The following is a 27678-nucleotide window of genomic DNA, read 5'->3' on the forward strand; positions in this document are numbered from 1 at the left end:
ATAATCCACCCATAAGAAAGCACATATGATTATATGTAGTTGCAAAAAAAAAAAAAAAATGCTGGGCAATGTAGTTTCGTTATGTGCTCAGGCAGATATAAAAATGGATTTTGGTGAACAAGTAGTGATCTGTCACAAGGACTACATACAATGCTAAGAAATCAGACCTGGAATGGAATCCTGGTCCCTCTTTTTTATGAGACATACAAACATGGGTGGCACTTAGTGGCTCTAGTCTTCAGTCTCCCCAGATGTTAACAGGATGTCTCTTACCAGGGTTGTTGTAAGGATCAAATGAGAAAGCACATTCAATGTTCTTGGTCTTGTCCAGCAAGCTGAAAGTGCTAACTCATTATTATCTTTATCTATTCTTATGCTATTATTGCCAGATCCCGGCTCAGATCCCAGCAGATAATGGAGCTCAATACATGTTTGCTGAAATGAACTAAACTAAACCTCACAGTCATTCCCAAGGTCAGCCATACCCTTATAAGGAATTACAAGGGGAGTAAGTCTGGTCCGTGTTCACTCTGATGCTAACACGGTCACAGTCTGCTTTCTTTGTGTTCCCATGCCTCTGTGCTGCATTCATCTGTGGGGCTGATTTGTACCTTCTCCAGGGACACACTTTCACTAATTAAGTACTGAAATCAAAAATGAAGAGCTGAATTGAAGAAGTCAGACAGTCTAATAAGTGCCACTGGTCTCATTTCTCCAGCTCCCAGTGACTGGTGGTAGCTGTAATATTGGGACACATATAATCCTGGCTGTTCACCCACTGAGCAGGGTGGCTCACACAAAGGCTTTCCAGTGGCTCTTCTGTTTTATACGCAGAAGGCCTATGCAAAACCCACCAGTCATCTGACTCAGAGACCTCAGAAGCTATCTTGCTTCAAAAGGCAATGCTGAGCCCAGTCAGCCCCACTCAAAATGCTATGTGGAAAATTTGCTTTCTCTTAAGTAAGACCACTGAATAAAAAATCATTATTTCCAGGATTAGCAAGAGCCAGTGTGCACAGTTCTCCCTAGGGCCGCGATGACAAAGGCTGGATTATTCATTACAATCTGTTCCTTCAACTAATATCTTCTCCACGGGTTCCATCACAGTTGCTATTTCTGCTAATTGTTCAAGCAGTGAATGAGTGGCCGAGTTGCCAGGTGAAATGAGGATGTGTTAGATAAAGTGCGTCTTTTTCACTTTCAGTGTCTCTGAGGCACTTTGACCTGATGAAGCTGGGTGGCAGAGGGGTCCTATCAAAAGGCCAGCCTGTCTCTGAGTGGCAGACTGAATGTGAAGTTGAAACTCCTCGAGTTTCAGTTCTTTCAATAACCCTCTGTTCAACTTCTGCTCAGGAGTTTTCTCTGTGACCCCATCCCTCATTTTCTTCAGTGCTGAAAACAAATATTCCCTTGGAAAACTCATTAGAACTAATTATTTAGTACTGGGGAAAATAGCTCAAGCATGAATAATTATCTCATCAGCTAAACTCTCTTTTTCCCCAAAGGTTACCAGGGCAAGGATATCAGAACTTCCCTTGGTATCTTTAATGGTCCTGAATGCTGAGCAGTTTCCCCTCAATTTGGTCTCTTTCCTACTTCTAGCAGTTTCCTTTCATCCTCTCCCTGGTGAGGATAGGATAGATCTGGAGAGCTGAAGCCTGCAGTACTATCTCCTTGTGTGACTTACCATTCAGTCTATTTGCATGTGAGTTTTCTCGTCTTTTCTCTTGCAAGAAACAGAAAAATAAGACCCTGATAAAGCCCAGGACAATCAATTTGAAACTACTCTCAAAACCAAGAGGCCAGCTGGAGGCATAGTGGCTGTAATTGCTCCTTCAGGATATCTTTCTTAGCTTCAACTTTTCTGTAGCTTGAAACTTATATTTTTGTCAGGGAGTGGAAGAGAGAGACACAAAGGGCTCAGTGTTGGAAACTCACCTGCTTTCTGGGGCCAGACCAGTCGTTTAAATGAGTTTGTGATGCCTGCTGTAGGTCGATTGTAAGGTAGCTATAATCAGAGGGCCATGGTGTGTTAAAAAGAGCAATACTTTCAAGTTCAGGTCCTGCCTGTCCATTTGGGAACCACTGATCTTGGACAAAATTATCAGCTTTCTGGGGCTCCATGTTTTCATCTACCCAATGCAGCTCATAATAACTACTTCACAGGCTGCTTGTGCATATGGAATGTGCTAGGATGTGGAAAGAGCCTTGTGAACTATAAAAGATGGGTATAAATAACAGCTGTATGTTCAAGGCAAGTAGTAGGAAAAATAGCCTCAGATCAGTGAGATCAAGTGTGAAGGGAGGACAGAGGGCGGGGGAGTGAACAGCCCCTGCGCAGAAAAGCCACTCCCTATCCACCCTCCCCGCAGGCTACAGGCTACAGATCTTTCACCTGGGGTCTTCAGCTCAAACCATCTCTACTGGCTAGTATGGAGGTGAGTCGGGGTAGAGGAAGTTCATTAATAAGAGAAATGAAAAAGAGGATGAAAGATGGGGGTAAATTTTTTTCACCATCGTCACCATCTTTTAAAAATATTTATGTTACTTGTAGAGCCCTGAGTCAAAAGCTGCCCTAGGCGGGGCCCTGCTGCAGTGTATCAAATGGAGGGAATCATTATGACATTTGTAAGCAGCATGGCGCTCTCCTGAACACAGGCACAGTAGGGCCTTGATAAATGTTTTTGTTAATAAAGAAGAGACCTATAGGTCTGTGCAAAGGTATGGGAAGAAACAAATTTCCTGTCTCTATTGATGTGAGGAATACAGACTAGGATTAATAACTATTTTTTTTTTCTATTCAAGTGCTTTTATGTTGTTTAATTATATTTTTATGTTTTAATTATCCATTCATCAATTTTATCTTCTAGTGTTTTAGAATGCCGCTGGGTCACTTCACCTACTTCACATTTAGTTTCCTGAATTTTATAAAATGGGCATCATTTAAATTTCACAGGATTAATGGAAAGATTAAGTGTAAATTACCAGGCTCATTCCAGAGGAAGTTCCTGATAAATGGTGGTTCTCTGTTCAGCCTCCCAATTCTTCAAATGGCCCTCGATGGAAAGTATTTTGTAAGCCAGAACCTACGGAATCATAAAACTCTGACTTCATGTATATGTGAAGGAGCACCATGTTCTTCATACGCTTTGTGGAGACCAATGAAGTCTGTAAATAGTACTTGCAAAATCAGTGATGAAAGGTGTCTGTATATTTCATGATTTATATATGCCATACCTTGTTGGTAAATGTTAAATTCCCAGATATTCACATCTAAGGGTTTTTGAGGCATTTTAACCTTAGGGAAAGAAAATTAAAATAAATTTCATGTCATGAGAACTTTACCTGAAGCAAATAAGTCACTATTTTAAAAATAACTTGGCAGATTGCAACTCAGGAGTGCTCCTCAATCTGGGTAAATTAACAAGAGATATGATCCCTTTAAAGTAGCTAGAATAGTTTTGATGGAGAGTTAAAGGAGAATCAGCACTAATTTCCGTGCTGTGTACCAGGGACTCTGCTGCATGCTTTCTAAATGCCACCTCATTTAATATTCACCATAACTCCAAGAGATAGGCAAGAATATGCCCATTTTGCTGATGAGGAAACCGAGACACTGCAAAGTTAAGCAAGTTTTTTTAAAATCACAGTTAGCAAATGACAGGACTAAGAGATAAACTTACATCTACTGCTAAACTTATTTAATGAATATATATTAAGATGGTTCCAATCATGAATCTTTTAGGTGTTGAGGACTTAGAAATAAATAAAACCAACATACGCCTGTGTTCTTGGACTTCAGATACAAAAGAACAATGATGTAAATATATATATAAATATATATATACACCTATTAGAAGCTACCTAAATGTATACTTTATACCAAATTGATAGAGTAGTTATTTATCTCCAAGGGGTTCTAAAGCAAGATATCTGGGAGAGGAGTATTAATAACTTTTTTAAATACTCATTTAATTAAAAAACAAGGCCAGGCGAGGTGGCTCAAGCCTGTAATCCCAGCACTTTCAGAGGCCACGGTTAGTGAATCATTTGAGACCAGCCTGGCCAACATGGTGAAACCCCATCACTACTAAAAATACAAAAATTAGCCAGGTGTGGTGGCACGCACCTGTAATCCCAGCTATTGAGGAGGCTGAGGTAGGAGAATCTCTTGAGCCTGGGAGGCGGAGATTCCAGTGAACTGAAATTACACCTCTGCAAACAGTCTGGGTGACAGAGTGAGACCCTGTCTCAAAGAAAAACAAAAAAGTCTAACTTTCAATTTTAAAATAATTTTAGACTTATAAAAATTTTGCATATTTCCCATCTATTCTTCACTCAGATTCCTTAAATGTTAATTTTCTGTATACATATTTAAAAAACGGTCAAAACCAGGAAGTTAATACAGATAAAATAGTCTCATCTAACCTACAGACCTTATGTAAATTTCACCAATTGTCCCTTTTCTAGTCCAGGATCCAAACTAGATTTTGCATTGTACTTGGATTTCATGTCTTCTCAGACTCCTTCAACGTGAGAGTTCCTCGCTCTCTTTGTAACTCATGACTTGATATTTTTAGAGTATGGGCCTGTTATTTTGCAAAACACCCTTTCAATTTAGATTTATATAATATTCCCCATGATTAAATTCAGGTGTGCATTTTGGTTAAAAGTCATCACCAAAGCAATATTGTGACCTTCTCAGTGTATCTTATCAGGAGGTACAAAATGTTGATGTTCTATTACTAGCAATTTTATGAGAACACTTGTGTAAGAGTTACAGTTTACTCTTTGTATTTAATAACTACTTTGTAGGTAGATATTTTGAGATCATGAAAATAATCTGATTCTCATCATACTTTTACCCATGGATTTTATTATCTGTTAATGGTTCTTCCTTGCAACAATTATTACTGTGATGTCCCCAAATGGTGATTTTCTATTTATATTATGCCTTCTGCATTTATTAATTAGAATTTTACTGTAAGGAATAGTTTTTCCTTCTCCCCTATTTATTTCTTTATTCGTATTCTTAAGTTTATGTCAGTGTGAATTTGCAGATGTTTATTTTCATCTATTAGAGTTATAAAGCATTAAATTGGTTTAAATCAGTCATAAACTTGTATTTATAGTATAGATTGGCCTTGATTAGGCTTTTAGGAATTTCTTCACGTTGGTTTGTGGATTCCTTTGATGTAACACCATAATTTTTAAAGCACATTTATACTCTGCCACCACATGACAGTGACATCCTGGTAGAGTACTGGTTTCCCCCCAGAAAAATTAGAAACCAAGATCTGAGTGCTAAGTGTGCTAATTGCTATTGGAATGTCATTACACATAGATTCTTTCAGAGATCAGAGTTAGGAGAAAAAAAATACATATATATATATGCATCTCTTTTGCACAAACGTTTATATCTCTATCTATCTATCTATCAATCATCTATCTATATTAAAAACTATGAGGTCACACTAATACCTTAGATTTGAGTTTCACACCACAGAGTTTATTCTTGCCTTCCTCCTTTCTACATTGTCAATTCTTTCTGACAGTGAGAAACCTGGCTTTAATTATTTATAATGTGTTTACTTACTCACTTTGTCTTAGGGTATATGTAAAGTTTCAGTATTGGTAACTCATCCGATCTTTATCTGTTCCTGCTGCTATATTAAAATACCTGAGCCTCGGTAATGTATAAACAACGGACATTTATTTCTAACGGTTCTGGAAGCTGGAAGTCCAAGATGAAGGTGCCAGCAGGTTTGGTGTCTGGTAAAGGCCTGGTCTTTGTTTCCAAAGGCGTTTGGAAACCTTGTTGCCGTGCCCTCTAGAGGGAACAACCACTGTGGCCTCACATGGAGGAAGGGACAGAAGGTCATAAAAAGGAACTGGGTGCTTCCTTCAACTGCTTTTATGAAGTACTAATCCTTTTCCTTAAGGATTAGTCATGACCTCATGACTTAACCATCCCCTAAAGGTGCTACCTCTGAATACTATCATATTGGTGATTAAATAACAATGTATAATTTTGGGAGACACATTCAGACCATAGCATTTCACCCCTGAACCTCAAAATGTATGTCCTTTTCACATGCAAAATATATTTATCCCATTCCAATAGCTCCAAAAGTCTTAACTCATTTCAGCACCAACTCAAAAGTCTAAAGTCCGGAGTCTCATCTAAATCAGACATATGAGACTCAAGGTATGATTCAACCTGAGGGAAATTTCTCTGCACCTCTGAACCTGTGAAATCAGAAAGGTTATCTACTTCCACAGTACAATGGTGAGACAGGCGTAGGTTAGACATTCCCATTCCAAAAGAAAGAAATAGGAAAGCCATAATTATAATTCTTATATTCCTCTTGCCATTGTTTTGCCATAATTATTACGATTATTATTATTATTATTTGTATTGAAGCAGAGTCTATTTAACTTGACTTTATTATATTTATTGTCTTTATAACCCAAGGCATAGGGTCAGCAGAAACTCCCAAAAGACATCTCTTTTTGTACCTCTACTCAAGACAAGTCATTCCAAACCTTTCTTAACACATTTGGAAAGAGAATCAATAAGAAGAGTGCCTCAAGCTAACTTTCATTGCCCTCCAGGACAGTTTCCAATCGCCCGGCTAGTTTTTTGTATTTTTTAGTAGAGACGGGGTTTCACCATGTTAGCCAGGATGGTCTCGATCTCCTGACCTCGGGATCCACCCGTCTCAGCCTCCCAAAGTACTGGGATGACAGGCTTGAACCACCGCGCCCGGCCATGTCTTTATTTTTGATAGAGCAGATGTGTTAGTTTGTTCAGGCTGTAGAACAAAATACCATTGGAAGAAGTAATATCTTCTCTGAAATCTGAGGCAGCACTTTGTCAGGGAAACTCAAATGCTCCTTGTGTAGGACAGGGTTATTTTGTTCTTTACTCTGAGTTTGCACTCTATGAAAACTCTGTGTTCATGTCATTGGCACAGAAATTTGATTTCCTCCCTGTGAGCAGGAAAGAACTTCTCTTGGAATGAGTTTTCTTGCTTTATTTCCTACAATTAGAGCCTCTTTTCAACTTGACTTAAGGGTTTTTTGTTTTGTTTTGTTTTTCTAAACATTCAATTTCCTGGAAGTTCTAGGGATACAGTAGTGATCAAGATGAATAAGACCTCTGCCCTCATAGAGCTTATACACTAGTAAGTTTAAGGGGTGCTTTCTCTCTTTCTCTAGGGTGCATTTCACTTAAATTTAAGCAAAAACTATGGGAGAAGTTTTATAAACAGTTCCTAGATTGAAATTTTAAATTAAAAAGGCAATATTTGCTTGAAAGATGTACTAGGCAAAGAAAGTTCCAAATATATTCCATAGATAATTTTTGGAACACGGCAAATGTTACATTTTAAAATTAGTCAGGGTGAGAAATGTAACTGCTTTATATAGAATATACAAAGGTATCTGCTCACCTTTCAACTGTGTTTACTGATAAGATAAGCCAGGGAGCAAAGTACCTAGAGGATCATGAATGGTTTGCAGTGATTCAACACAACTTGTTCAACGGAGATACTCATATGACCAATTTTATTAATACATAAATATAATACCTGAGCAAGCTTAAAGTGTGCTGCTAAGGAAAAGTAGTGACCTTGTCAGGGTTAGAGGATGCATGAGAAATACAAGCACAAAATATTAATAATAAACTGTTAAAGTTGGATACCAACTCAGAGTTCTAATCTACCTGTCCTATTGCAGAAGTTACTTCAACAGCTTCTATTTCACTGACAAACAATATTCTAGATCCTGCTTGGCACAGCTATTGAGAGAATAAAATGTTGGGGCTGGGGGAGGGGTATTATATATGCTGCTGCCCAAGGTCCTGAAAGTTGCTTTTGCTATGATATGTTTTGTTCTAATAGTCCTGGGATAAATGTGGCTCCTGTTCAATCTTGTTTCAGTAATTTTGAACCAAGTGGGAAAAGGGGAGTGATAGGAGGAACAATGGGAAAGGGAGAAGAAAAGAGAGAATAAACGGAAGGAGGAAGGGACCTAGCCTTTAAAACGTGTCAGAAAAAAAAATACAGTCCTTGATTTCTCAAGCATGTTCGAATAATAGCAGTAATTGACAAAGAAAATGTCTTTATTTATTTATTTATTTATTTATTTATTTATTTATTTATTTATTTTGAGATGAAGTCTCGTTCTGTCACCCAGGCTGGAGTGCAGTGGCCGGATCTCAGCTCACTGCAAGCTCCGCCTGCTGGGTTCACGCCATTCTCCTGCCTCAGCCTCCCAAGTAGCTGGCACTACAGGCACCCGCCACCGCGCCCGGCTAGTTTTTTGTATTTTTTAGTAGAGACGGGGTTTCACCATGTTAGCCAGGATGGTCTCGAACTCCTGACCTCGCGATCCACCCGTCTCGGCCTCCCAAAGTACTGGGATTACAGGCTTGAACCACCGCGCCCAGCCATGTCTTTATTTTTGATAGAGCAGATGTGTTAGTTTGTTCAGGCTGTATAACAAAATACCATAGACTGGGTGGCTTATTCACAGCAGAACTTTTTTCTCACAGTTATGGAACCTGGAAAGTCCAACCTCAAGGCAGTGGCACATTTGGTGTCTGATGATGGCCTGCTTTCTCATAGACAGCTACCTTCTTCTTACTGTTACCTCATATGGTGGAAGGTAAGGGATTACTCCGTGGCCTCATCCATAAGGTTGCTAATGTCATTCTCTTATAAACTAATCACCTGCCAAAGGTCCCACCTCTTCATACCATCACCTTCGGGATTAGGATTTTAAAATGTGAGTTTTGGGGGAAAATGAACATTCAATCCATTGCATTTGATGATGCTACAGATTGGATTTCCTGGGAAGTAGATTGTCAGAGTTAGAGTAGGCATAGAGAGTATTTTAAGTCATATCCTTGGAATCAATACTTGTTGATGAGAAAGAAAAAATTGTAGAATGGCAGAGGAAAAAGTCAAGCTGCAATAGAGTCTCAAAAGCCTGAGCTGACCAGATAAAATATGAAGGCACTAGAATAGCCATCCAGAGTTCTTTACAGTTGAGTGAAGCCTTTATAGTCCCACACTGTTCAGTCATTAGATCTAGGTTATCCTAAGAAGGAATACGACCTTGAGTGAGGTGAATATGACCATGAACTGAGACAATTCATGAAATGGCTTATTGCTGGGGCTACAGGTACTTCCCCAAAGGCATATGTGGGTGGCCAATCCCGTGTGCACCACAGCGGTCACATGTCACATTGTTTCTCAAGCTGTATTTATGTGTAAGCATCCTAAATCGCAAGTCAACTTATGACAGAATTGTGCATCTGTTTTTGTATATACCGTTTATGTCAGGTTGAGTCAATAGTTTCCTCCTTCCAATGCCTCACCCGCCTTCCTCACATGACTAACCCCTGACTCATTTTCCATCCTATTTGTTATTTAAAAGAAGTTGCTGTGCTTCAGTATCACCTCCACATCTCTAAAATTTCCTTTTCCTCGTGCACCATTTTTGACACTTTTTCAAAGTTTTTGAGGTGACAACCATTTTCAAGTCATCTTTTATCTTATTTCCTTTCCTTTGGTTGTATTTTTTTTTTTAACCAAAACCCTTTATAAAAATGGTACCTGATGTTAAACTACCCATGAAAATGTCATTCCAAAGACATTTGTAATGTCTTGGAGCAGATTGTAATGTCTTGGAGAAGATTTTAGGAACTAAACAAATATTCTGGCATTGACTTGAACTGAATATATGAAGATGAGTACCAAAGAGTAAAGAGAGGAAAGAAGGGGGATCAATATAAAGATATCAAAAGAAGCAATCTAAAAATACATACTTTTAAGAATCAAGAATATTGAAAAATGTTCAAGAATACTGTTTGGCAGAACAAAAGGCAAAGCAAGTCTTTGTCGGCTGTCTGTTGTTCTATCCAACAGAATCCTTTAAAATAAAGCAATCTTGAATTTATCATTCAGTCTATTCTGCAAGAAGTGACCCTCCAACATCCTCACATTATTCTCTGTCTTGAATCTGAACACCTTGCTCTGCTATATGACATTCCATCTCACAACAAGCTGCTCATTTCTAATTTTGTAACTCCTTGTCCACTTCTGGTCTCACCTCTTCCTTTGAACAAGTGAATTGGCACCACTTTGTCAGGTGAAACTACAGTTTTTCTCACCATTTTATCCCTGGTGTGTAGGATGGTATCTGGGGTCAAGGAAGTGCTTAATGTGCCTGGCTGATTGGGTGGTGCCGTGGGTAGTTGTTGATGAACATCTGCATGGCCTGGTCTATACTTGAGACCCTCTGCCTCAGCCTCTCCCATGGGCATGTTACTTACCAAGCCCATGTCACTCTTCCTATGAAAGCCACGCCAAAACATTGAGCCCTCTTTCTCTCTTTACAGAGAGAGTATCATTTGCCAGGATTCTCAGTCCTGGACAGCAAGCAGTTAACTCTGGGGAAGGGAATAAGGAGAAGACAATGGAGGAATGGTCTTCATTTCCAGGGGCATCTGCTTCCCAAAATGAAACATTTGGAAGTTTTTTGAGGGCTCAAGAAGGGAGCTCTAAAATGCAACATGTGAAGTGAGGTTATTTAAATTCTGATCTAACTGTGTGGCCTATCTTCATGCCTGCATTAAAATTGTTCAGACTTTGACCATCCACCCCCGTCATTTTGTTTGGATTAGCTGAGGGCTCCACTTGTGTGGTACGTTTTGATTTTGTCTGACACAGTGTTCCCATCCCATCCTCCCTCAAGTAGGTCTGGAGGAAAAAATGTACTTAGCTGAAAAGTCACAATCTCTGCTTTTTATGCTTCCAAGGAAACTTAACAGGAAATGGCTTTGCTTTGCCATATTTAGGATAGATTATAGTACAGATTCAGGGAGTTTTCCTCAAGTTACATTTTACACAGAAACTCAAGGACAAATGCAAAGAAAGAAGTGGTCTCAGAATCCAACTCCAGGATGCTTACAGGGTCTGATTAAACCTTTCCATCTGACAGATGAGGGAATTAATTTCTGGTAAGGGAAACGGTTTTACTCAAAGCTGCGTAATGAACTACTGATGGCTTAACAACTAGGACTAGAACCCAGGTCTCTTGTTACTCTTATGCATAAAATAGAAATTCAGCTAAAACATACTCGACCGATCCATAAAGTCATATGCTTTCATTTTTAGCTCTCATTCCAATGCAGTGACAAAAAATTGTATTTCTCAGGTTTGGTCACCTGTGTCCTCATGTGTGTGTGAAGGATGGGTACAGGGAACAATGCAGAGAATATGGGCTTCTCAGGAATCATCACAGAGGGAGTTCTGTGGGGTCTACACAGAGTGAAAACAGCAAAGGTAAGATCAACTAGTTCTAGATTTGCAAGATCGTAGGACATTGTTCTTTGCCACCTGGAGATTGTCTTCTTTTTACTCTTTAACAAAAGTGTGAGGAGACGTGGGGCGACAGAGAAATATTCAACACAAACTAGTGTATTACATTGTTTTCATTCTGGAGGAACAATAAAACAGTCTCTACAGTAGAATGGTGAGCAGTGGAAGCTTTGACAAGATGAAGCAAACTTTATTCAGTATGCTTTTGCAGAACAGGGCATGTACCTCAACCATGCTGTAGAGAAACAGCTTTTAAGTTGGTCAGAAGGTAGGCAGAGGTGTACATTATTTTCCCCCAACTTTGTGAGGCAATAGGAGGGAAGAAATAAAGGTAGGAAAAATGATAGGGTGAATTTAAGAGTGTTCTGAAATATTCCGAGTCTGTGTTGATTTCCTAACCGTGGTCCATGGATAGGCCATGCATGCAGGCTTTGATCCATTTTAGTCACAAAGGAAATCCTATTATAAAGAGAGATTCAGCCCCACTTTCTGGGAAGAGTGAAAACACTGGGAATTAAGTGGAGTTTCTAAGCAAAAGGAAAATCCAAAGTGTCAGAGATGACTCAGCACAGGTCAGTATAGCTCCTGTGTTGTAAAATAGGAGTTTTCTAATTCTTCTTCATCCTCCCAGGTATGCTGGGATACTCTGATTAAACAGCAATATCCGTATTAACCACCACTTCAGTTCATTTGAGTGCATTTCGACACATGAGGAACTGTGAATGTGTTAGGTATTTTGAATGTATTGTATTTGATCCCAGCAACAATCTTGAAATGCAAATATTATCAATGAATCTTCTATAGAAAAACACAACAGAGACTCAAAGTAAATTATTTAGTCCCAGGTCACATGGTCCCATGAAAGAGTAGCTGTATAGCTTAATGGTTACGAGCATGGACTCTGGAAACGGAATACCTGTGTTCAAGTCATAGCTTTGCTGCTTGCTAGCGGGGGAAAATAGACAGCATCTAAGATGGCCCCAGTTGATCCCCATTTCCTGTTATTCATGGACTTCTTCTAAACTTTTCCTCTTGAATAACCTACTTGTAACCAACAGAATATGGCAATATAGTGGCGCTGTCATTTTGTTGAGTAAGTTACAAAACATTGTGGTTTCTTACTAGTGGACTCTCTGTTGCTGGCTTTAATGAAACAAGTTGTCATGTGGGAGAAGTCCTTGTGGCGAAAAACAGGGTACCTCCCACCTACAGCCAGTGAAGAATGAGGGCCTTCAGCCCAATGCCTGTGAGGAATTGAATTCTGCCGGCAGCTATGTGAGTTAACCTGAAAACAGATTCTTTCCCAGTCAAGCCTTCAAATGAAACCTGTTTTAGAGGACACCTTAATTACATCCTTCTAAGGTTTGAATTTGTGCTCATGAAAACTCATGTTCAAATGTGTTCCCATATGTGGCGGTGTTGGGAGGTGGTCTAGCGGGAGGCATTTGGGTCATGGGGACAGATCTTTCATGAATAGCTTGCTGCCCTTCTCATGATAGCAAGTTCATACTCTCTTGAGAGTTAATTGTTGTAAAGTCAAGACACCCTTTGGGTTTTGTCTCTTTGCACATATCTGCTTCCTCACTGACCTTCTCTGCCATGTTATGAGACGGCATGAAAGCCCTCACCAGAAGCCAGGCCCATGTCCTTGAACTTCCCACCTGTAGAAAAACATAAGCTAAATAAATATCTTTTCTTTATAAATGACCCAGTCTCAGATATTCTGTTATAGCAACACAAAAATAGACAAAGACACAACGTTATGAGAAATGTTGAAGCAGAAGATCCAGGTAAGCCATGTGTTGATTGCTGCCCCACAGAAAATGTGAGATAATAAATATTATTATCTCATATATATATGAGATATATATTATATATTATATATATCTATGTATGAGATAATAATATATAATATATATTATATATAATATATCTCATTATAGATATCTCATATATATTATATATAATAATAATCATATATATTATATATAATAGTATATATTATTATAATATAATTATATTATATATATTTATATAATATATATTATATATTATTATCTCATATATATATATATATATATATATATATATATATATATATATATAACCTGACATTTGGCAAATGCTGCCTAAGTTTGAAAATAGCAAAGCTGATATTCAAACCTGAGTCTGTCTACTGCCCAAGCCCTTTGCCCTGGCAGCAGGCTCTCGTACACCATGCCAGTCCATAGGAATATTGTCTTTAAAATCTACTTTACACCTCATCTGTGATTTTGTTTCTTGTGTCTTGCTGCATTCCCAAATTTATTTTATCCCTGACTCAGTGATGGCTTCAATTCCTAAACCCATTCTTGACTTTTGAACCAAAGAGGGAATTGACTTTTCCACTTGACGACTCAGCATGTTTTCTTGGACTCCCATTAATTCTAGGCTTCCTGTGTCCTGTGCCCAGTTTAACTCATGCCTAGTATCACTGTGCCTCATTTTTGAGCTTGGAACTAAAGTTACCTGCTACATAATGGCATTTTGGTCAATAACAAGACATATATATGGGATGGTGATCTCATAAGATTATAATACTGTATCTTTTCTACGTTTAGATATGCAAATACTTACCATTGCGTTATAATTGTCTACAGTATTCAGTATAATAACATGCTGTAGAGGTTTGTAGCCTGGGAGCATTAGGCTATACCATATAACCTAGGTGTGTGGATAGGCCATACCCTCTAGGTTTGTGTAAGTACACTCCATGATGTTCACACAATGGCAAAATGGCCTAATGATGCATTTCTCAGAATGATTAAGTGATACATGCCTGTACCCATGGTTAAGTGATACATACCTGTACCCATGGTTAAGTAACATGTGCCTGTGTATCAGGATCTGTATGTGGTATTCTGGAAAGCCAGAAAAAACAATGACTAAGACAAGAAGATTTGTCTTCTTTCTCCAATTCTTCCTTAAAGTAATTCACTTTGTCATTTTCTGCATCTCAGTTCATCACATGTGACATGGGCATTACAATTGCTGTCTTATAGAGACACCATATGCATTAAGTATGATGTGGAAGATAGAACAGTTGACATTAATTAGGTGCCCTGGTAAATACTAATCCTGCCCTTACATTCCTTAGCTATAGCACTGCATGGTTCTAGCTGTAAGTACTTCAAGCAGAGGCCATGGAAAGTACTAGAACATTCCTCTCTCTGTTATGACCCCTTCCCCATTCTTCCTTGACCTCTTTCCCAGTGGAATTAATATTTCTATTTGGGAAAAAGTTAGGCAGCTCCAGAGATAAGCCCTTCAAGTTTTCTGAATGTGCGTTGGACTTCTGGGGCAAAAAGTCAGCCTGTTTTATACTCTCTACTTCCTCCCTCCTGTTCTCATTCCATTGCTAAATCACAGGAGCCCTGCCCTTCTCTCCCATTTTATTCCAAGTACCTCCTTGTTAAGCCTTCAAGAATATATAGACATACAGCCACCGTGTGTCACAGATATTCTAGTTTGATCAACCATATTACCATGTAGTTTTTACCCTCTAGCTCCCATAAGGCTTTCTAAACCTTAGTTACTTCATCTATAAAATGAGGTCAGAAGTCCTGTTTTGGAGCATGATGATAATGTACATAAAATGCCTTACACACAAGACTCAATGTAGAACTATTATTGTCTTAAATAAAGGTCATGCAAAGCTAAATTGTTATTTATCTTTGTAAAGATTTCATTATGCATATATTGGTAAATTTAAAAATCCTTTGTCAGATTATTTATTACTCCTAAACCAGAAAATTTTCAGGATGTCAATAATATTGAGTATACGTGTGGTCACTTTAGTGTAGCCCAATGGAACACACGTGCAATGTAGACCAATCTAGGCTTCAATCTCATCTGGGCCTCATAGTAGCTCAGTTCAGTTATGCAAACTTGGCAAGCTCCTTGGCCTTGCAGACTTAAGTTTTTTCATCTGCACAATTGTTATACTGCAACGCACCTTGTGAGGATTTTTAATACATGAGCTATCTATCATGTACTGAGGACTCAATATGTTAGCTCTCTTTCCCCAGCAACATAACCTTTCCAAGATAATCCATTTTTACTAATTGAAGATAGTGCCTTGCCTTGTTTTGTCTGGTGTGGGATTTTATAATGTTAATGTTCCTCCCTGAGTGAAACCTGCCTTAGATTAGGCACCTAATACATGACCTAAAACATGGATAACCCATCCCCCTCACCACCTACCTCCTCCTGTAACTCAAAGATTTGTTTCTCATCTAGAAAAATCTTTGTTTAAAATTCAAAAGGCCAAGGCCAAGGGGTCTTCTGAGAGAAATCAAATCCCTTTATACTTTGCCAGAGAACTTTCCCACAAAAAGGAAATTCTACAAATACTCAGATGACATCACCAAGAAAAGGCTCTTGTTTCCCCCAGGCGCAGCCTCCCTGGAAGATGACAAGGGTTAGGAATAGAGGAACCCTGGGCCACTTGTCGGATTTGGCAAGCGGCAGCCAACAGCTGGTCTGGCTAGTTAATTAGCTCTGCACTCTGCTCCTGTCCAGTCTTTACTGGCAAAGGCAGAAGCAAGCGGCTCTGGCCTGCTTTTCTCTTTCTATTAACAAAGCCCAGTGCCATTGGATTACCTTGGCCTCCAGCCAGGGCTGCGCGCCCTTTGCCTGCCTGTGGGTTGCCATGGCAATAATGATGTGCCTTTTGCCAAGGCAGCAGCTGGTGGATGGGCAGCCCATTACCTGCCAAGCAGATCCACTAGCTCCAAAGTGCAAATTTTTCTCAGATAAGTAAAACAAATGGGGGGTGGGGTGGGGGATTTCTAGACTTAGGAAACAAGGAGGGAGGATTTTTTGTACCTTTTGCTCTATCTTCCCTATTTTAATTTTCTAACAAAAGGTGATTATCCTTCTTCGTTTGTCCAGACACTCATCTGCTAAACGCATAGGCCCATCTCACGAATTTTTCTGAAGAAAGGCAGTAAACAATTTATTCTTTGTCTTTGCTACAAGAAATATGCTGCCTGCCCCTAGCATCCTGAGGAAAAACACAGTGCCTTCCACACCGCAGAGCAGGGCTTCAGCAAAGGAAATGTGTCAGTCTGTTTGTGTTGCAATAGCAGAATATCAGAGACTGGGTAATTTAGTTTAAATTTTTTTTTCTTACAGTTATGGAGGCTGGGAAGTCCAAGGTCAAGGGGCCCCATGTGGGGACATACTTCTTGCTGTGTCATGATATGGTGGAGGGCACAAGAGTATACTTGTTCAGTTCTTTCTTTTTTTGTATAAAGCCACCAGTCCCATCACAGGGAGCCACCTTAATGACATTATCTAATGCTAATTAGCTCCCAAAGACCCCATCTTCAAATGCCACCAACATATAAATTTGAAGATTATTTCCAACACGTGAAACATGGGGAACACATTCAAACCATAGAAAAGGGGTTCTAGGCAGAGGAAAGAATTTCTGGAAAGACAGGAAGGTATTGCCTACAGTGAAATTATTGTGAAAATATTGTGGAAAATATAGAGTGAGTGATGGTCCTTACCTAGGAGAAAATAACCCAGAGATTCCGGGTCCTGATTGTTAGAATACCTTATTTCATCTTAAATTTTATCCAGAAAGCATTTGTTAAACGCCAACTGTAGATACACTTAGTTTTTATGGCATTTCAAGCATCAGTTTCCTCCATTCTCCATGTGTAATCAATACTAGGACTATCTAGATCAGGTAAGATTTCAAAAGGCAGACCAAGGGAAGTGAGAAGGACATTCCAGGCAGAGAAAGTGGGTTAACATAGGGACAGAAACGGGATTGAAGTGGGGAACCGTGAATGCTTTGCATAGCTTGAGTTTGGGAGCTTGTGTATGGAAGAGAGTAGAGTAGAGGTGTAGTCAGGGAAAGCAGGCTGCAGTTTTCATGTATTAGAGGAATATGCATTGAGAAATTTGCATTCTGTTCTCTAGGCAGTGTGGAGCTAGTAAAGTTTCTTAAGCCTGGAGTAAACTAGTAAACATAACTAGTAAACAACTAGTTATGATTTAAGATTTAAACTCACTGTGTTTTTCAGAATGGATTGGACCAAGGCAAAAGACAAATGGGGTATGGACGTGAAGGGCCTGAAATAGGGTAATAGTGGTGACAAAGAAGAAGAAGCGGGTTCAAGACCTGTATCAGCAATGACTCAGTATTACCATAATAATAGCTAATATGGTGAGAGGCCTTCTATGTCTCCATAATGGTTGCTGTCTATGCATGTCCATCTTTAGCTCACACGTCAACCTCGTCGCTGTCATCATCATTATTCCCACATGGTCTCTATCTTTAAGTCCCACTTTACAGATAAGAAAATTGATTGTGAGATGTTACTGTAATTTCATAGCTGGTAGTACCAGCAAAGTATTGTTTTATTGTTTCAGTTAAAATAAGTCTGATTCTAGATATTTGAATCTTAATCATTTGACAACAATGTCTCCCAAATTTCATTCAGAATGAACTGAGATACACATTTCTGGGCCATTGTGTTGGTTAATATTGATTGTCAACTTGATTAGATTGAAGGATACAAAGTATTGCTCCTGAGTTGTGTCTGTGAGGGCTGTTGCCAAAGGAGATTAACATTTGAGTCAGTGGATTGGGAGAGGCAGAACCACACTTAATCTGGGTGGGCACCATTTAATCAGCTGCCAGCATGGCTAAAATAAAGCAGGCCAAAGAACATGGAAGGACTAGACTTGCTGAGTCTTCTGGGCTCTTTCTTTCTCCCATGCTGGATGATTCCTGCCCTCGAACATCAAACTCCAAGTTCTTCAGCTTTAGAACTCTTGGATTTACACCAGTGAGTTGCCGGGGACCCTCGGGCCTTTGGCCACAGACTGAAGGCTGCACTGTTGGCTTCCCTACTTTTGAGGTTTGAGACTTGGACTGGCTTCCTTGCTCCTCAGCTTGCAGATGGCCTGTTGTGGGACTTTACCTTGTGATTGTGTGAGTCAATCTCCTTAATAAACTGCCCTTCATATACGCCTCTATCCTAGTAGTTCTGTCCCTCTAGACAACTGTGACTAATACAGCCATGCAAAACTCGTAATCTAAGGCAAGGGGTGGGTTAGCAAACTTTTTCTGTAAAAGGCTAGTTAGTAAATATTTTAGGTTTTTTTGGCCATGCGGCCTATTTCACAAATACTCTGCCATTGTAGCATGAAAACACCCATAGACAATACATAAGCAAATGAGAGTGACTGTTTATCAATATGATAATCCTTTATTTAAAAAAGACAAAGCAAAAACGTAACAGCAGCAGATCAGATTTAGCCTGTGGGTTATAGTATGACACCCCTGATCTAAAGTTCAAAGTATAGGAAGGAGGTCTTCTTTGGATGTAAAAATGGTACAGCTAAGGTGGTGGATTAATGAACTAGATATGGAGGAATCCTGTAGTTTGAGAGAGAAATTTATGTATAAAACATCCTCAGATTTCATCTAGTCCAAGGGTTGTAAGCCTAAACAGATTGACTAGAGACCAACAATATTAGGGAAGGACTGGGAATGATGAGCTTTGGGGCTTATCTCTTAAAGAAAATTGGGTTAACTTTGAAGACATCATCACCAATATGCCTTTTGCTTTCCTAGCAAAATCAGTGGAGTAAAGCTTAACAAAAGTTCTTGGCTGACGTTCTATAGCAGTTGAAATTAAAGCACATTATGGGGGACTCCATGATAGCATGGAGCCTTCAGAGGATCTGTAAGTGTCCTGAGATTATTGGCAGAATCGTTTGGAGATGTGTGTGCATATGATCATTCCTCCTACATTGTCCCCCACCTGCAGATAAATAGTACAACTCAGTGGTTGAAGACGCTAGTGTTGCACTGAGATAAGCCGAGGTGCAAATGTGGTATCTCTCAGTTATTAACTTTGCTACAGAGAGCTGGCTTAACCTCTCTTAGTTTACTTATCTATAAAATGGGACAAAAATACTAACATTTGTGTGTAAGGGGGATGATGTTCTGAGGATTGAATAATGTAAGCCATTATGGTGTAAATTAGATATAAATCATTACATACAGAGCCCCTTAAGTAGGATTAAAAAAAAAAGACAGAGTCTAGCTCTCCCAGAAAGAGGGTAGTGGGGTGGTTAAACTTATGGTCTCTGGAGATAGAAACCTATATCTCGTTTTTTCATTTGCAACAAAATAAATAAATAAAAAATAAACATGGGTAAACACAGAATTCACTTCATTGGGGGAGGTTGTGAGAATAAAATGAGATGGTGTTTATGAAGAGTTTAAAGAATGCTTGACACATAGTAGGTACTCTTTGAGTTAATAATTTATACAGGTGGGTAAACTGAGCCCTAAGACACCATGTGACTTGCCCCAAATCACAATACTTCTTAGAAATTTTCTAATTTTGGAAGTAGGAGAATAGTAGAAAGTTTAATTCCAAAATATGGCTTTTGTTTCTACATAAAATTTAAGAGGAAAATGCGTTATGAATAATAAACATTTCTACAGTGCTTACTTGATGCCATTGATATTCTAAGTGCTTTGCATTTACCTTTCATTCATCCTCTCAACAACCCTATAAGGTAGGCGCCGTCTTCTGTTTTCTTTCTTTATTGTTTTTGAGACAGAGTCTCACTCTGTTTCCCAGGCTGGAGTGCAGCGGCATGATCTCGGCTCACTGCAACCTCTGCTGCCCAGATTAAAGAGTTTCTTGGGCCTCAGCATCACGAGTAGCTGGGATTACAGATACATGCCACCATGCCTGGCTAATTTTTGTATTTATAGTAGAGATGAGGTTTCACCACGTTGGCCAGGCTGGTCTCAAACTCCTGGCCTTATGTGATCCACCTGCCTTGGCCTCCCAAAGTGTGGTGATTACAGGCATGAGCCACTACTTCCGGTCAATGTTTTCATATGAAGAAATCAAAGCACAAAAAAGTTAAAATACATTTTCAGGGTAACTTGGTAGTAAATGATAGGGTTAGATTTGAACACAGGCACTTTGCTGAGCTGCCCTTCCTATAATGTTACTAAGTTCAGGCAGAAGAATAGTAGAGGGTAATGAGAAAGGGCTGTTGTGAAAGCATAGGTATATCTCATCGCCATAGATTTGAGAACACAAGGACAGAACTCCAAACTCCTAATCAGAAGGCTTCAGAGTATGAGATTCAATAAGGTTGTTCAATCATTAGGTGTTTGCCTAAGGTCCACCTCCTCAATGAAGGCTGAACTACACACCCTTCTTTGTCTCTGGGAAATTGTTCTTTTCCTGTTGTGTGTTCCCATGGTTCCCTCATCCAGACTTCTGTTGTAGCCTCTGTAGCACATTAAGTGTGTTGGATTACCTTCTCTCTATCTTACTTGTAAGTCCTTGAAGATGATGGCTCTGTCTTATCCATGTTTGCATTCTCCGGACACAGCACAATGCCTGGCACAGTAAAGCACCCGATTCATTTTTACCAACTACATAAACCAATCCACAAAGAAATGTATGAGAAACAGAAAGGGATGGGTTCAGAGGTCGTGCTAAGACTTGAGGAAAAATCAGGACTTTGTGGTAATGAACTCCCCAGCAGCCTAATGAAGCTATTGCGTGACTCCCATCCCAGCTGGATGTTAAAATGAAAGCTGACATGAACCCGTGTTCTGCTAAGAATAACACCTACAAGATAGCAATGTTTGAAATAAGCCTGTCTCTGGAAAGGTTCCTGAGCCTTGTAATTTTACTTTTATAGTCATGGCCCCAGCATGTTTGACTTTTCAAATCCCCTTACTGAGATCCAAGGGTCTGTTTATAAAAGCCATATCTTAAACTTGTTCCTCTGTGATGTACAAGTGGGATTTGTACTCCTCTGTATAAACTGGTCTCCTGGAGCGACACTGCATTCTCTCCTTGCTGGGTTTCTCTATTTGATGGAATGGGAAGAGAAAGCAAACAGCATCATATAGAGGTGGTTATAAATGTCTCTCATGAACCAAACCGTCTAACAATAACAATAACAACAGTAATAATAATAGTCCCAAACCACTGTCTCTCAGAGCAAATGAGAGCTTAATAGGAAAAATGAGATGAGCACCAGAAGAGAAATAGAACAGTTTATGTGCGATGTTCTAGGCAGCAGACAGGAGCCAGGGACATTGGAAACAGGGCTGAAAAACAAAGAAACAGTTTATAACACAAAGTAAAAGTATTCAGGACTTATTTCAGGATTCAGGAAGAGCTAGCAGGACATCAAGGTTACTGGATTCCAATGTGGTTTGGTTAAGATATTTAGGACCAAACCACAGCTCTGTTATCACAAATACATGATGGTGGCTTTACACTGTGTCAGCTTGGCTCAGCTGAACTACATTTCCCAGAATTCCTTTGCCAGCATGTTTCTGGACAGTGTGGGCCACAACAGAGATTCTTGAGCAATATTTTAATGGTACCAACACCATTTTGTAGATGACAAAGGATGTCACTTACCTGTTTGCTCACTTTGTCAGCATGGAGCAATAGTTGGACTGGAAGCTGCTCCAGTTTCCTCAGGTTTCTTTTTCAACTTCTCCGTCTCCTGGACCAGAAGTGTATGGTTAGCCCTGCGATGAAAGTGCCAACATCTCCTATAGGACACCCACATCCTCAAGGACAGAGGCAGCAAGAACTGAAACACTTTTCGGCCCATCCTTGTGGGTTCCAGCTTGCTGTTGTTTCCCCTACTTTAATCCATCTTCTCTCCCTAATGGGCTTCAGGGTGCAGCATTGGATGAAAAGATAAGAATCTTATAGAAACTCCTTCACCAGCCCCACAATTGTGCAAGCTCAAATCCCTGTAATGAATCCCTTATTATATATGTATTTAAATTACTTACAATTTTGCATTTCTGATTGGACACTGATACATCTTCAAGAAAATGGAAAGTTCATACACTTTGAGCCAGAGAAATGGACCTGCGTTCAAATCCTACTCTTGTCACTCCTTATTTTTAACCTTTCATATAGATTCTTTATCTTGATGGTTCTAGAACTTCTTATACATAACATGGAGATAATGCCTACTTTACAGGGTTGTTTTAAAGAAAATAAATATGTAAAGTACCTAGCTTATAGTAGTGACCCATTATGATGGGAGGATACTTTGTTCTCTAATGACTTAAGGTAGCTTCTCTTTTCTCCAGTCCATCAAAATAAGCTTTATTAGGACAAATGGTACTGGATACATGTTCCTTGGTTAATTTGTGATGAGTTGTTACAGCTGTCCACTTCCGGAAAGTAATGCAGATGAGGCTGGTTTGACTCAAGCCATGCTTGCTTCCTACAAAGTGAGTCACTGCAGACCATTTCCTCTTCACTGCAGGGGGATACATGTCTCACTCAGAATGAGCTGAGCACATGTGGCACAGATTCTAATCCCCAAACGTTTCCATATGGCCCCTGGCTGTGGATTCCCCAGCTCTGACTCGCCCATCCCTCCTTGCCTGTCTTGGTTATCAGAGTGCTGTGGGCCAAAGTTGCTGAAAAAGACGATGAGGGCCTTGCTAGTCAGCTTAATGAGTCTGACGAGCCCCTAGCTGAGTCCACCAGTGACCTCTCAGTATTCAGACAGCCAAGGGTATCAGTGTCCTGACCCTGGGAGCTGTCTTTGGATGCAGACAGCCTTCTTTAGCTTAATGATGGGTATTATCGAAACTAGATTCCCAATGACAAATCCAAAAATTTCCCTTATATTTATTTAACAAGGAAGAAGGTACAGAGAATTAGTCCAGAGAACAGCAAATATCTAACCTTAACAGGTTAACTCACTGCAGAAGCAATTGGAAGTAATAAAAGAAGCACTGGGTTGAGAATAAGAAAATGGAGATTCCAGTCCATATCTATATTGCTTATATGACTAAGGGAATTATAGAAAGCCGCTAGGGCTCAGTTTTCTCTTCTATTACCAGCTCAAAGGTCCTTCAACATGGGTTAATAAAGAAGACTATGTTATCAAACAATAAATACTTTTGAATATTTATTATTTGTCAAGTACTTTGCAAAATTCTGCAGAATAAACAAAAAAGACATGATTTCTATCTTCAGGAGAGAGCCAAATATTGAACATTTAAAAAGTTATTACAGGCCAGGCGTGGTGGCTCACGCCTGTAATCACAGCACTTTGGGAGGCCGAGGTGGGTGGATCGCAAGGTCAGGAGATTGATACCATCCTGGCTAACATGGTAAAATCCCATCCCTACTAAAAATGCAAAAAAAAATTAGCTGGGTGTGGTGGCGGGCGCTTGTAGTCCCAGCTACTCAGGAGGATGAGGCAGGAGAATTGCTTGAACCCGGGAGGGAGGCAGAGTTTGCAGTGAGCCGAGATCACACCACTGCACTCCAGTCTGGGCAACAGAGTGAGACTCCATCTCAAAAACAAAACAAAACAAAACAAAACAAAAAACACTTATTACATAACAAGACAATAAATGAAAAAGTGTCAAAGGCAGAATGTGATTGATTGCTGTGTGACTTGTACAAAAGGAGTGTTTCAAAAAATCAGAAATTGAAACAAAAAGCAAGGGAACTGTGAACTAATTGAAGATATGTTTGTTTTTGATGAAGTATAGGATCTGGAGAGGTTAAAAAATGAGAAAAGAGAGAAACAGGCAAAGAATTAGATTCTCTGCTCAAACTAGACAACTGGTCATGACACAAGATTCTGGCATCTCAGTCCTCAGTTTTCTTACCTAGCACAGGGAGTTATCAGGTTAATCTTAGAGGGAATCAGCTTGAGTATCTAATTAGGTGATACTCCCTACTGCTTTGAACATTGTACAAATGGAAGCCACTGCTTATCAGCCAAATGGCTTTGTTAAACACTAGCAATAGGTACACAGAGACCTTGGCAAGCAGGGGGAAAGGAACCAAAATAAGCATAAGCTATAGGATTGTCCCTAAGAAAGTTAACAAGCCTGTTGGGAAGATGTGATTTTTAGTCAAGGAACTATTTCAACCGTAGTCCTTGAAACTGTTATGTAGACTCATTGTGAATCTACTAAACTGAAGTAAAATGAAAGTAGGTAATCTGGCTTGAGCTACTGAGCCAATATAGAATCAGAGCATTTCTACTCAAATCCTTACTCCCCACCACCCTGGAATAGTGCAACACTGAAAATTTATGCAAGGAGAGGAAAATGTGTGAAAATTTCCACCACAGTCTCTTTTCTCACGAAGCCAAGAACTTGGTGTCTTTTTTGCAAATTTGCAAAATGACAAAACGACTTCTCAGGCTGTTGGGAACAGATTGTCCCTTTGGCCCAAGTGAAAGGGGGGTGAGGGGCTAACTGCTGAGTAAGAAACATGTCTGACACACTGATATGATATTTTTATTTAAACTTTAGTGGTTTGAATAGGATGACTACGGCTTTTCATAAAATTATATTTTGGCCTCGCAAATTTGCAAATCTGTTTTCAGTCAAGTCAATCTTTGTCTTGCAGGGCAATATTTCAACAGGGGAAACTGGTATGGTTGACCTAGATGTGGGCATCTCAGCATCCTTCCTTTCATGGGGTCTTAGTAAGGTGCATTATTGGGCCTGACTCCCACAGGTAACTGACTTATATTTTCTAACTTGTCAAGAGACTGTCTTTTGACATTTTAGAGTACAGAAAGATGTTATAGATTGTATCCATGTTCTGGCCAGCTGGCACAAATAACAATATCATGATCACTTATCATGGTTCCTTAATTTGAAAAACTGTTTTGGTTTAAAAAGAGCTTTCATATTCATTATCTTAATGACATTCATTTCATTTCCTACTTTACCTAATGCTACCTGGCAACATCGTCCAGGTCTGACTTCTCTAACGGATGTCTGCTGAGGGTAGCGGTAGGTGTTGTCCATCTTGGTTTCTACCACAGCGCCAGGAGCTTGTTTTGCAAACAGTGAGCATGTCCTATCAGTGATTTTCCAAAGCTATTTTGACTCCCCGAAAACAACCTTGTAGGTTAGGTGAGGCCAGAAATGTTGCCATTTAATTAACCAAGGCGAAAAGAGGCAATAGGCCTTGTCTAAGGATCAGCTCATCCCCCATCATTTCCTCCTTTTTATCCAGGCCGATAATTCACAGATGCCTTTGTTTCACTCAACATCCCTGTCTTCCCCTAGGTAACGCCTGGTTATTCCAAGATTCATTTCGGAGTATTTATGTTCTAAAATAATACTATGATATGAGACCCTGACATACTCTCTTCTGTCTTCTCTCAAAGTAATTCTGATGATATATAGAGACAAAAACTCATTGAAAAGCCCCTAATACAGAACTCTGAAACTCATGCAAGAAATTGAAGGAAATTTCACTTGCTGCATGATACCGTTTGCCTCCTTTTCCCCACCCAAATCTCATGTTGAATTGTAATTCTTGATATTGGAGGTGGTGCCTGGTGAGAGGTGATTGAATCATGAAGATGGTTTCTAATGGTTTAGCATCATCCCCCTAGTGCTGTCTCATGATAGAGTTCTCACAAGATCTGGTTGTTTAAAAGTATGTAGCACCTCCCTCTTCATTCTCTTCTTCCTGCTCCAGCCATGTAGGACATGCTGGCTTCCCCTTCAACTTCCACCATGATTGTAATTTTCTTGAGGCCTCCCAAGTCATTCTTCCTGTAGAACCTGTGGAACCATGATCCAGTTAAACCTCTTTTCTTTATAAATTACCCAGTCTGAGGTATTTCTGTACAGCAGTGTGGGAACAAACTAACACACTGCAAAACTTCAGCAATTCAACAAAGAATCACAATTTATGGCTGTTGTGTTCACATTGCTCTTTGAAACGAGATAGGTCCACTGGTTAAAAAAAGAGGTAAGAAAATGCTTTATCACATCCTACTCATGTATATAGCTATTTTTTTTTTTTTTTGTCGTAGACTCAGAGTTTGGGTCCACCAGTAAAGAATATTATTTTTCAACTGAATAGGTCCAGCTTATTGAAAGGTGAGATACTGTATCTCATCCAAGGATCTTTTCCAACAATAAAATATGCATACATGCATATATACACACATACACTACCCCCCCACACCTACACACACTGTATATAAGTATTTTTTCAAATTCTTTTAAAGTTTTCTATCCTTTGGAGCTTCAATTTTCAAATCATCTGGAATACATATTGTAATACGGCATGAGTTTGAGATTTATTTTTTTAAAAATGGACTGCTCACTGTCCCTGTTTTATTTTTGAAAAGACTGTTACACCTATTCATTTGTAATGTCACCTCAAGAACTTCTTTATGTGCAGGTGTCTGTCTCTGAGCAATGTATTCAGTTCTACTGATGTTATAATTAACAGTTTTAATTAATGTGACTTAAAAATAAGTCTTGATACCTGCTAGGGGAAGTATAACATCCTTGTTCTTTTTTTTTTTTTTTTTTTTTTTTTTTTTTTTTTTTTTTTTTTTTTTTTTGAGATGGACTCTCGCTCTGTCTCCCAGGCTGGAGTGCAGTGGCCGGATCTCAGCTCACTGCAAGCTCCGCCTCCCGGGTTCACGCCATTCTCCTGCCTCAGCCTCCCGAGTAGCTGGGACTACAGGCGCCCACCACCACGCCCGGCTAGTTTTTTGTATTTTTTTTTTTTTCAGTAGAGACAGGGTTTCACCGTGTTAGCCAGGATGGTCTCGACCTCCTGACCTCGTGATCCGCCCGTCTCGGCCTCCCAAAGTGCTGGGATTAATTACAGGCTTGAGCCACCGCGCCCGGCCGTACATCCTTGTTCTTTGGCAGAATTTTCTTAGCAGAATTCCTGGGCGCTCCCTTCCTCATTTTTGTAATAGTTTAGCACCTGTCTCATAAATTTTTTCTCCATTACTACTGCTGTCATCCTCATTGGTGATTTTCATATTCTTGTACATGGATCTGTCCGGTAGCCCATCTTCTTTTCCTGATCTTATTCTCCTTGCCACCTACACCTATCCAAACCTGTGGTCATGACTTAGATCGGACAATTACTTATAATTATTCCCTCTACAAAAGAAAACACTCTCAGCTTCTATTATCTCCTTTTTCTGATGGATACCTCCTGTCTTTTCAGCTCTAACTCTCTAGTACTCCCTTTCTAAAATGCCTGCACCTCACTGGGAACTCTAATGCATGGTGCAGGTGACAACTGATATTAGACCAATATTCTGGCATTATAATCCCATGCTTTCTTTTCTCTTGCCAGGGTACTTGTGTTAGTTTCCTATTGCTGGCATAACAAATTGCTACAAATTTAGTGGCTTAATATAATACAAGTTTATGATCTAATGGTTTTGTAGTTCA

The sequence above is a fragment of the Rhinopithecus roxellana genome, chromosome 9 (genome assembly GCF_007565055.1).
Source record: "Rhinopithecus roxellana isolate Shanxi Qingling chromosome 9, ASM756505v1, whole genome shotgun sequence".
Classification (NCBI taxonomy): Eukaryota; Metazoa; Chordata; class Mammalia; order Primates; family Cercopithecidae; genus Rhinopithecus; species Rhinopithecus roxellana.